Source organism: Oncorhynchus kisutch, linkage group LG10, assembly GCF_002021735.2.
Source record: "Oncorhynchus kisutch isolate 150728-3 linkage group LG10, Okis_V2, whole genome shotgun sequence".
NCBI lineage: Eukaryota > Metazoa > Chordata > Actinopteri > Salmoniformes > Salmonidae > Oncorhynchus > Oncorhynchus kisutch.
In genome coordinates this window covers 34,333,611-34,346,530 of record NC_034183.2, presented here as the reverse complement: position 1 = coordinate 34,346,530, position 12,920 = coordinate 34,333,611, and the positions used below count along the sequence as shown (strand labels likewise).

Genomic DNA, 12,920 nt, shown 5'->3' with positions numbered 1-12,920 from the left:
TTACGGGTCTCGTCCTGTGTGTTATTTATTTGAGGTACTCCTCGCTCTTTTGTTTGGGTTTCTACACTGTATTTTGAATACGTGTTTGTTTGGTCTTAGTCCCCATGCCTTTACACGGCATGCAGTGATTTGGGTACAATAAAAACGTCTATTACGCATTCCTGCGTCTGTCTCCCGATTCTTCATGCCAACGTGACCATGCCCACAAGTCTCAAAACACTCGTCTGAAGGTAGCCCGGTACCAGTTTAAAAAATGAAGTATATATGGAAGAAGTATAATGACAATATTTGTATATGCTGTTTAAGGGTCAAAAAACAATATAGAATTTCCTGATCTTTCTTATATCTCTCAGATACATGACAGACACTTCCTTTTGATATTTTTTTTTACTATCTGTTTTTCCATGTATGAATCTGTTATTCAGTGGGTTTCTATGGACTAATAGCAGTAAGGTCAAATTCAATGTTTCATCAAAACAAATCTGTTCATATTTTTTTATCCCTAAAGGGGTGCTAAAGTTCAAAATCAAATAGCAAAATTATACTTTTTATTTTACTAGGCAAGGCAGTTAAGAACAAATCCTTATTTACAATGACTGCCTACTTGGAAAGCCCCCCCGGCCAAACGCTCCCCTAACCCGGACAATTGTGACCGCCCTGTGGGACTCCTGGTTGTGATACAGCCCGGGATTGAACACAGGTCTGTAGTGACACCTCTAGCACTGTGATGCAGTGCCTTAGACCGCTGCACCACTCGGGAGCCCTAAAATCCTTGATGTGACCATCTTAAACCTTGTGTTGTCTTCAGGGTAAAAAATGAAATTATATTTATTCAACTTGAAATTGTATGATTTTTCCTTGAGTGACCCCAACATTAGAAAAAGTGAAACATCGCCTTTGTTCATATTTCCATGAAAGCTGTACACCAGCAGGGTACAAAGATTGTCTTATGGTTATAAAATATTTTGTAAACCACACACACACACAAAAAGACACACACACACATACACACACACAAAAAAACACACACACACAAAGAGAAATTTAGATTATGTGTGCTACTGATTGAACTCAGTCAGCAGCTCCTGAAGTGGAAGATCACCATGGTTGGCACAGTTAGAAAGAACAAGCTTGAGCTCCCCCCTGCACTCCTCGCAACAAGGGGGAGAGAGGCCTTCTCATCAAAGTTTGCCTTCACCCCCACCACCGCTCTAGTTTGTTACCTCCCAAAGAGGAACAAGAATGTGGTCCTCCTGAGCACACTGCACAAAACAGCTGAGACCAGTGATCAGGAGGACAGGAAGCCAGCCATCATCCTGGACTACAACCACAACAAAGGAGGCGTAGACAACCTGGACAAGGTGATTGGAACTTACAACTGCAGGAGGATGACTGCCTGCTGCCCCCTGGTCATCTTCCATAACTTCATTGATGTGTCCTCATACAATGGCTTCGTGATATGGAATAAGATCAACCCTACCTGGATGCCTGATAAGCGGGACAAGAGGAAGGTGTTCCTGGAGCAGCTGGGAAAGGCACTTGTAACCCCACACATTCAAAGAAGGGAGCGCCTCCCCCTCACAGCAGCCTCGGCAGCGCTACTGAAAACTGTTCAGGGGGCAGAATCTTGTCCTGATCCACCTGAGGCTGCACCTGAGGCAGGCAAGAGGAGGAGATGCCAATTCTGAACCCCAAAGGACTGTAAAACAAATACTATGTGCTGCACATGTGAGAAATACTTCTGCAAAGTCCATGCACACACACTTGCATACTGTCCTACATGTACTAATTAGAGTTGATTGTTTTATGTTCTTCACGTTTTTGTTTTGTATCTATTATCTTATTTTATTATTATTTATTGTTGTTGTTTATACACCTTGTGGGTGGGGGCAATGGATAAAAAAATGGGAGGAGACTAGTATTTTGTAGTTGAATTCCTCATTGTACAGTATCTAAGTATATGTATCACTATGTTGCCAAAAAAGTTAATGACTGTTATTGTTTCACTTCATAAAATGCATTCTAAACTACTTTCTGCACATTTCTGCTACTTTCTTAGGCTATACAAGTGTGATCTCTTCCGAAATAAATGTATGTTTACACCTATGCAGTACCTGTAGCAACAATATGAATGATAATAATCCATTTTGACAGGTGTGTTGTCATAAAAATTAGTGGTGCCCACTGATTAAATGCAGTCTTTCTGCATTGTGAAGAGGGAAACCCCAGATATTCAAAGTTTGTGATGAATGACAGGTTGTTTCTTGATGCAAAATAGATTGTGGGTTTAAAATTCAAGAAAGATAAAGGTCAAATGAAGTCCAAATAATGAGCTTTACATTTGCAACAACCAGCAACTACTTAGAGCATCACACACAGTGACCAAAAATAGTAAACACAACTGAAGACTACAAGTACCCTGCTTCTATGTCAGATCACTGATTTCAACCTATTCCTTAAAACACCCCATAGCTACTACTTAGAGGATCACACACGGTATCAGTCAAACACTACTAGAGACTGAAGTTAAACTAACTCTTGGGAGTTTTCTGCCTGCTTTGTTGCTTTGTCTCAATGACACCCTGTGACGACTGGTGGTTCGAGAGAGCCAAAGTCAAGCGTGTTTACAGCTGAATGCTCTTTGGGGGGGACTGATATCTTTTCCCAGCAGATGGTACAGGGCTGGGAGGATGTGACTCCCCTAGGGAGAATCTCTCTCTCTCTCGCTCTTTCTCTCTGGAGGACAAACCATCTCTAAAGAGGTTAAAGTCTCATCCTCCACAGCACAGAGAAAGGAGGATGATTTAGTGAAATGCTAGGCTATCTGAGATCCCACAGTAGCTCGATTAACATGGTACACCTTACATTCCTGTACAGTCTACTGATACTCCACTTATTTACTTCATTGAACCCCATTTAGCAGTGAACATATCAACAGTAATAACCTCAGGGACACTGTGGGAGGTGAAAGACAAATCAGGGGGGGGGGGGGGGGGGGTAGTGAGTCTAATTCCCCAGCACAGAGTGAGGAGGATGATTCAGTGAAGAACTACACCCACTAAGCAGTTACAGTCCTGCGATGTCTTTTGGACGTCTTTTTTTGTGCAGTCCAAGGACGTTGACTCTTGGTCCGGTCCGGACCCAATCTGAACCAATCCTAATGTCTATCTGGCCCAAACATACACGTCTATGTTTGGTTCAGATTTAGTCCCAGGGATGTTAATAGATCGGCAAGTAAGGGTGCTCTTGAGCGGCTAGATGTTCTTTACCATTCGGCCATCAGATTTGCCACCAATGCTCCTTATAGGACACCACTGCACTCTATACTCTTCTGTAAACTGGTCAACTCTGTATACCCGTCGCAAAACCCACTGACTGATGCTTATTTATAAAACCCTTTCAGGCCTCACTCCCCCCATCTGAGATATCTACTGCAACCCCCGTCCTCCACATACAACATCAGTTCTGCCAGTCACATTCTGTTAAAGGTTCCCAAAGCACACACATCCCTGGGTCTCTCGTCTTTTCAGTTCGCTGCAACTAGTGATTGGAATGAGCTACAACAAATACTCTTATCTCAATCTCTTCATTCAAAGACTTAGGTATCTCTTTGTGTAGTGTTGTGTTGTCTCTCTTGTCGTGATGTGTTTTGTTCTATATTTTAATTCAATGTTTTATTTATTTTAAATTCCAGCCCCCGTCCCCGCAGGAGGCCTTTTGCCTTTTGGTAGGCCGTCATAGTAAATAAGAATTTGTTCTTAACTGGCTTGCCTAGTTAAATAAAAGTTAAATAAAAATGTATGCTTGTTTAGGGCCAGAGCTCATTACAATAATACCCAGCATGCTTTGCAAGTGTTTGTGTTTACATTTTGATCATTCAGCAGATGCTGTTATCCAGAGTGACTGACAGAGTGACTGACAGTCGGTGCATTCAACTAAGGTAGATAAACAACAACATATCACAGTCATAGTAAGAAAATCATTCATAGTAAGAAAATAATTCTGTAACCGTTAATGAGAATGTTGTGGTAGTTGAAATGATCAGTTTGTTAACTCTATAGATTGGACAATTTGAACATAATTTCTGTTGGTTTTAAAGCTTTGGAAAAGACAGATGGGAGAACTAATAAATATTATGTTGCAATCTTCAGTTGGATCATCTTTCCTATGTTATTGTTATCTATTGCTTACTATATTGAGAATGTATGTGCAGTTGAAATTTGTCCATAGAATCAATGACCAAAAAAATACTACATTTTAAAGTCTGTAAATTATTTGTTTGTTTTATGTCTGGAAAATATGTATTTTCAACATCCCTGTAAAATGCATTTTCAACATTCATAAAATATACATTTTCAAGGTAATTTTGCTTACTGGGCAGTATCTCAGATTTCATTTATTTATTTTAAGCCTTACTTTACCAGGTAAATTGACAGAGAAAACATTCTCATTTACAGCAACGACCTGGGGAACAGTTACAGGGGGCACTAATACATTTAGCGGGGTGCTCCTACATTGTGCTAATTGGAATGTTTTGTTTTATTGAGATTATAAAGATATAAAGATAGACTTAACGTTAATGATTGACAGTGTGGCTAACACACACAGCAAATTGGCCAGTGTTGATTTCTGTGTAACATTTCTAGTGTTGATTCAAGAGTGATATTCACTCTGTAAGACTGAAATGAACACTAGGTGGTGTAAAAGAACCCCCAGTTTTGGTGTTAATAACAAGAGTTACTGTTTTTTTAGGATTGTTTTAATATGTGTTTTGCATGTACATTATGCTACACAAAGATAAATAACATACATTTTAGTTAGTTAGATTTATTCCACCTGTTACTGAAATGGTTGTTCCAGTTTAAATGGTTTCGGTAGTCTTCTCATCAATATTCCTAAACCTGATAGTCATTTTGAATGCAGGTTGTGGGTGAATAAATTCCACTTTTGGATATCTTAACTCTGGCTGGATTCCAATAGGAATTACACAACACTTTGCAAGCCAGCATAATGCGACCTGCATTCCTGATGTGGCCTGTAAACAAGGAGTTTCCTAACATAAACCTAGGCCATCCAAGTAAGGCTTAATTATTTAAGTATTGAATTGTCTTTGTTAAATTTTAACGATAGCGTTCACCTGGAAAATATGCAAATAAGACTTTACACCATATAGTTCTAAAACAACACCCACAAATGATTTACTGTAACACTACAGGTGTAATGTTGTACACTGAGAGGGTGTAACAGCATCAGCACTAAGCAAATTGAGTCCGTTCTACTCTTGACCAAGTGCTTTGTTTTACACTGTAGGTGTTGGGGACACTGAGTGTACAAAACATTATGAACACCTGCTCTCTCCATGACATAGACTGACCAGGTGACTGCTATGATATCACTTGTTAAATCCACTTCAATCAGTGAAGATGAAGGAGAGGAGACAGGTTGAAGAATGATTTTTTTAGCCTGGAGACAATTGAGACATGGCTTGTGTATGTGTCTCATTCAGAGGGTGAATGGGCAAGAACAAATATTTAAGTGCATTTGAATGGGGTATGGTAGTAGGTTAGTGTCTGTTGGGATTTTCACACTCAACAGTTTCCAGTGTGTATCAAGAATGGTCCACCACTCAAAGGACATCCAGCCAACTTGACACAACTGTGGGAAACATTGCAGTCAACATTAGCCAGCATCCCTGTGGAACGCTTTCGACACCTTGTAGAGTCCATGCCCTGACAAATTGAGGCTGTTCTAAGGGTGCAATTCAATATTAGGAAGGTGTTCTTAATGTTTTGTACACTCAGTGTATTACTCTACAGTAGAGCTATGCAAACACCACAATCAAGGTAATTTGAACACTTGAAGAGTTGAATGGGAAACACTGCAACAGAGTTAAATCTTCCACATTTTCAAGTGTTTTTCCACCAGTTCAGTGGGAATTATACAGTGGGGCAAAAAAAGTATTTAGTCAGCCACCAATTGTGCAAGTTCTCCCACTTAAAAAGATGAGATAGGCCTGTAATTTTCATCATAGGTACACTTCAACTAAGACAGACAAAATGAGAGAGAAAAATCCAGAAAATCACATTGTAGGATTTTTTATGAATTTATTTGCAAATTATGGTGGAAAATAAGTATTTGGTCAATAACAAAAGTTGATCTCAATACTTTGTTATATACCCTTTGTTGGCAATGACAGAGGTCAAACATTTTCTGTAAGTCTTCACAAGGTTTTCAAACACTGTTGCTGGTATTTTGGCCCATTCCTCCATGCAGTTCTTCTCTAGAGCAGTGATGTTTTGGGGCTGTTGCTGGGCAACACGGATTCAACTCCAACTCCCTCGTTTCTATGGGGTTGAGATCTGGAGACTGGCTAGGCCACTCCAGGACCTTGAAATGCTTCTTACGAAGCCACTCCTTCGTTGCCCGGGCGGTGTGTTTGGGATCATTGTCATGCTGAAAGACCCAGCCACGTGTCATCTTCAATGCCCTTGCTGATGGATGGAGGCTTTGTTACTTTGGTCCCAGCTCTCTGCAGGTCATTCCCATGTGGTTCTGGGATTTTTGCTCACCGTTCTTGTGATCATTTTGACCCCACGGGGTGAGATCTTGCGTGGAGCCCCAGATCGAGGGAGATTATCAGTGGTCTTGTATGTCTTCCATTTCCTAATAATTGCTCCCACAGTTGATTTCTTCAAACCAAGCTGCTTACCTACTGCAGATTCAGTCTTCCCAGACAGGTGCAGGTCTACAATTTTCAAACAGGTGCCATTAATACAGGTAACGAGTGGAGGACAGAGGAGCCTCTTAAAGAAGAAGTTACAGGTCTGTGAGAGCCAGAAATCTTGCTTGTTTGTAGGTGACCAAATACTTATTTTCCACCATAATTTGCAAATAAATTCATAAAAAATCCTACAATGTGATTTTCTGGATTTTTTTTTCTCATTTTGTCTGTCCTAGTTGAAGTGTACCTTCCTATGATGGAAATCACAGGCCTCTCTCATCTTTTTAAGTGGGAGAACTTGCACAATTGGTGGCTGACTAAATACTTTTTTGCCCCACTGTATGTTCACTGGAAATACTGTACATTTAACACTTTCCAGAGTTAGATGGACATCATTGAGTTTGCTGTGCCCACTGAGTTTCACATGCCGATAAGACACACTTTCTCTAATACACGAGTATGAGTTGGACACCTAAGTTTCCCTAATGTCCAGTCCAGTCTGTAATGCATAATAAGTATGACCTTCTACTACTAGATCATGAGTGTGGTGTAACCAACCCTATGAGAAAAGGTTGAATGTGAGCATCTGAAAGTCCTACAGACACACATGGGGACCTAAACACAGAATTAATGCAGAATATGAACACATTCCCTTCACAAAACAAACCCTTCTGCTCTCGTACAGCTGTGCTAATGATTTGTGAAAGGGTTGTTGGAGTTTTATAAGAGGGAGGAATGTACTCTCTTCACACATCCATCAGTCTCTTGGAAGGAGACCGTCGCTGAAAAGACAAGCGGGAGGACCAGACAGCATAAGAGTGCTCCCATACTTAGGCCTGGCTTGCAGCCAGCATTCCAATTCATCCCAAAGGTGTTCAATGGGGTTGAGGTCAGGGCTCTGTGCAGGCCAGTCATGTTCTTCCACATCGATCTCGACAAACCATTTCTGTATGGATCTTGCTTTGTTTACAGAGACATTGTTATGCTGAAACAGGAAAGGGCCTTCCCCAAACTGATGCCTCAAAGTCAGAAGCACAGAGTGATCTAGAATGTCATTGTATGCTGCAGCGTTAAGATTTCCCTTCAATGGAACTAATGGGTCTTGCCAGAACCCTGAAAAACAGCCCCAGACCATTATTCCTCCTCCACCTAACTTTACAGTTGGCACTATGCAGTCGGGCAGGTAGCGTTCTCCTGGCATCCCCCAAACACAGATTTGTCCTTCAGACTGCCAGATGATGAGGCTTGTGTGCGTCTGCTCAGCCATGGAAACACATTTCATAAAGATCCTGACAAACAGTTATTTTGCTGACGTTGCTTCCAGAGACAGTTTGGAATTCGGTAGTGAGTGTTGCAACCGAGGACACACAATGTTTAAGCGCTACGCGCTTCAGCAGTCGGTAGTCCATTCTGTGTGCTTGTGTGAGCTCTTCACTTAGACTATTCAACTGCCCACGTTTGTCTATGGAGACTGCATGGCTGCGTGTTCAATTTTAAGCAATGGGTGTGGCTGAAATAGCCGAATCCACTAATTTGAAGGGGTGTCCACGTTGTATATATAGTGTATTATATATAAGTACATGTTGCAGTAGTGTATATACATTATATGCACTACTGTTCAAAAGTTGAGTCACTTAGAAATGCCCTTATTTTTGAAAGAAAAGCAAATTTGTTGTTCATTAAAATAACGTGAAATTGATCAGAAATACAGTGTAGACATTGGTAATGTTGTAAATCAACATTTTTAATGGAATATCTATATTGGCATAAAGAGGCCCATTATCAGCAACCATCACTCCTGTGTTCCAATTGGGTTAGCTAATCCAAGTTTATAATTGTAAAGGCTAATTGTGCATTAGAAAACCCTTTTGCAATTTTGTTAGCACAGCTGTTCTGATTAAAGAAGCAATAAAACGGGCCTTTTTTAGACTAGTTGAGTATCTGGAGCGTCAGCATTTGTGGGTTCGAGTACAGGCTCAAAATGGCCAGAAGCAAAGAACTTTCTTCTGAATCTCATCTATTCTTGTTCTGAGGAAATTGCCTAGAAACGCTGTGTACAACGCTGTGTTATGATGTTATTTTAATTGACAAAAAAGTGCTTTTCTTTCAAAAACAAGGACATTTCTAAGTGACCCCAAACTTTTGAATGGTAGTGTAAGTACCTGTTATAGTAGTATATATTATATATAAGAAACTGTTATAGTAGTGCATTACAGTGGCTTGTGAAAGTATTTACCCCCTTGATATTCTTCCAATTTTGTTGCATTACAACCTGGAATTAAAACAGATTTTTTGGGGGGTTGTAGTATCATTTGGATTTACACAACTTGCCTACCAATTTCAAGATTATTTAAAAAAAAATCGTAAAACAAACAAGAAATAAGACACAAAAAAAACTGAACTTGAGCATGCATAACTATTCACCCCCCAAAGTAAATATTTTGTAGAGTACCCTTTTGCAGCAATTACAGCTGCAGGTCTCTTGGGATATGAATCTATAAGCTTGGCACATCTAGCCACTGGGATTTTTGCCCATTCTTCAAGGCAAAACTGCTCCAGCTCCTTCAAGTTGGAATGGGTTCTGCTGGTGTACAGCAATCTTTAAGTTATACCACAGATTCTCAGTTGGTTTGAGGTCTGGGCTTTGATTAGGCCATTCCAAGACATTTAAATGTTTCCCCTTAAGTTACTCGAGTGTTGCTATAGCAGTATGCTTAGGGTCATTGTCCTGCTGGAAGGTGAGCCTCCGTCCCAGTCTCAAATCTCTGGAAGATTGAAACAGAATTTCCCTGTATTTAGCACCATCCATCATTCCTTCAATTCTGACCAGTTTCCCAGTATCTGCCGATGAAAAACATCCCCACAGCATGATGCTGCCACCACAATTCTTCACTGTGGGGATGGTATTCTCGGGGTGATGGGAGGTGTTTGTGCCAGACATAGCGCTTTCCTTGATGGCCAATAAGCTCAATTTTAGTCTCATCTGACCAGAGTGCCTTATTCCATATGTGTTCGCCAAAAGGCATGTCTCCCACATGCCTTTTGGCGAACACCAAAAGTGTTTGCTTATTTTTTTCTTTAACTTCTTATGGCTGCAGGTGCAGTATTGAGTAGCTTGGATGAAAGGTGCCCAGAGGTGCCCAGAGTAAACAGCCCGCTCCTCAGTCCCAGTTGCTAATATATGCATTGTATTGGATAGAAAACACTCTGACGTTTCTAAAACTGTTAGAATGGTGTCTGTGAGTATAACAGAACTCATATGGCAGGCACAAACCTGAGAAGAAATCCAAACAGGAAGTGGGAAATCTGAGGTTGGTCGATTTTCAACCCAGCCCCTATTGAATACACAGTGGGATGTGGATAAAATTGCACTTCCTAGGGCTTCCACTAGAGGTCAACCGTCTTCAGAAACTTGAATGAGGCTTCTACCGTGTGTGGAGCCGGGTGGGAGCTCTTTGAGTCAGTGGTCTGGCAGAGAGCCAGGTCCTTGTCATGCGCATTGCACATGGCTTTCCTACAGAGAATGGAATTCTCCGGTTGGAACGTTTTTGAATGTTTATGATAACAACATCCTAAAGATTGATTCTATACTTAGTTTGACAAGTTTCTTCGACATGTAATATAACTTTTTGAAGTTTTCGTCCGACGTTCAGATGGACCTGCACGAGCATTTGGATTTGTGTACTAAAAGCGAAAAGTAGCTACTTGGACAATAATAATGGACATTATCAAACAAATCAAGCATTTATTGTGAAACTAGGATTCCTGGGAGTGATTTCTGATGAAGATCGAATATTTATAATGTGATTTCTGATTTATGTTGACTCCAACATGGCAGATGATTTTATTTATTTTCTGAGCGCCGTCTCAGATTATTGCATGGTTTGCTTTTTCCGTAAAGTTTTTTGAAATCTTACACAGCGGTTGCATTAAGGAGAGGTATATCTATATTTCCATGTCTAACAATTGTATTTATCGACATTTATAATGACTATTTCTGAAAAATTATGTGGCTCTGCAATATCACCGGATGTTTTTGGAACTAGTGAACGTAACGCGCAATGTATACTGAGATGTTTTTATATAAATATGAACTTTATCAAACAAAACATACATGTATTGTGTAACATGAAGTCCTATGAGTGTCATCTGATGAAGATCATCAAAGGTTAGTGATTCATTTTATCTCTATTTGTGCTTTTTGTGACTCCTCTCTTTGGCTGGAAAAATGGCTGGGTTTTTCTGTGAGTTGGTGGTCACCTAACAATCATTTGTGGTGCTTTCGCTGTAAAGTCTATTTGAAATCGGACACTGTGGTGCCCTGCACTTTGTGTGATGCCCTGCCCACTTTGGCACCCTGCACTTTCACTCGCTGTTGTCATATCGATCCCGTTAACAGGATTGCAGCCCTAAGAAGTTTTAAGCTATGTTTTTTTTCTGGACACTTTTTCTGGCCACCCTTCCTTAAAGCCCAGCTTGGCTTAAAGTGGTCCTATGGACAGATACTCCAATCTCCAATCTTTGCAGCTCCTTCAGGGCGGCCCTCTCTTGGCAGGTTTGTTGTGGTGCCATATTCTTTCAATTTTTTTAATAATGGATTTAATGCTGCTCCATGGGATGTTCAAAGTTTCGGATATTTTTTTATAACCCAACCCTGATCTGTACTTCTCCAGAACTTTATTCCTGACCTGTTTGGAGATCTCCTTGGTCTTCATGGCGCCACTTGCTTAGTGGTGTTGCAGACTCTAGGGCCTTTCAGAACAGGTGCAAATATACTGAGATCATGTGTCAGATCATGTGACACTTAGATTGCACACAGGTGGACTTTATTCAACTAATTATGTGACTTCTGAAGGTAATCGGTTGCACCAGATCTTATTAAGGGGCTTCATAGCAAACATCACTTTTCACACCACGGATAAAGTGTGAGGATAAAGAAGTTTACTTTGAGTAAAGTTTGGAGCAGGGAGCTGGGACCACTGTGGTGTAAGTGTTGCTGCCTTGCTTTGCAGAGGGACCAGTAAGAATCAGGCCCAGTTAAGCACTTCTTCTCTACACCACAGTGGCTAATTACTAGAGCATAGAGACACGGAGAGCAGAGTGACAGTGCGTATGTATCCCAAATGCCACCCCATTTCCATATGTAGTGCAATGCTTTTGATCAGAGCTCCATTGGCCCTTGTCAAAAGTAGTGCACTATGTATGGAATATGGATCCATTTGGGACGCAGCCTGAAAGAGCATGCCCTTGAGTTCCCTTGAAATATTATGAGAGCGAGCAGACGAGTCTTGGAGGACATGCTATCACAACACATCGCACTGCCAAGCCCAGCCTGAGACTGAGCCTCAGCTGTCATAAAATATTTATGAAATAACGTTGCCCCCAGTACAAAGTATTGACACACAAGATAATGGTGTGATTACACTAATAAGGCTGAATCATGGAGGAGGATGGAGGGAGGGGAGAGAGGGACAGTGACAGGGAGAGTGGTAATGAGAGAGTCATGGGAGGGAGAAAGGGAAGGAGGGATGGAGGGGATCTGGAATGTTGCAGGATGGAGTGACAGAGAGAGAAGTGGGAATGAGAGAGTGGCAAGAGAGAGGTAAGGAAGAAGGGAGGAAGGGAGGGAGGGAAGGAGAGAGGGACATAAGAGAGTGTGAACTAGTCATAGGAAGGAGAGCTGGAGGGAGAGAGGGATGAAGGGAGGGAAAGAGGGAGGCTCAGTGGGGATTCATTAACGTGATCCAGGCTACATGCCATAGCTTCAGAAAGGAGTCTTAGTCTATGTCCCAAATGCCACCCTATTGCCTATCCCTATATAAGGAATAGGGTGGCATTTGGGCTGTAGCCTGGGTCCATGTCCGAGATCCTCTGGCTGGTCTCATTACGACGACTGTCACGGCCAGTTGCATGGCCGTTTTGATCTCTTCCTCTCATACTGTCCAGCTGAGCAGTGCAAAAGTGGATCAATATCTGCCTTAACAGTGTCTTCTGATCACTTTCACACTGCCCCAGTCTTTAAAAAAAAACAGGACTAAGAGTCTGGACAGACAGAGGGGTGGGGGATAGGGTCAGTATCTCTTTTGAGATCCCAGCCCTGGTTGGTGTATCAACAGGCAAAGGGGGAGAAAGCCAGGCCAAGTCTGCATATACTAGGGCCAGGCTTTGTGGTCTCGTGGTCTTTTGAGGTAATAGATTC

The 12,920-nt window shown here is 41.4% G+C and overlaps 1 protein-coding gene across 11 annotated transcripts in view; it reads right to left on the bottom strand.

The window, feature by feature from the left end:
• LOC109898078 (receptor-type tyrosine-protein phosphatase F-like) overlaps positions 1-12,920 on the bottom strand; it is a 405,249-nt gene that overhangs the window by 262,971 nt on the left and 129,358 nt on the right. The window lies entirely within an intron of this gene.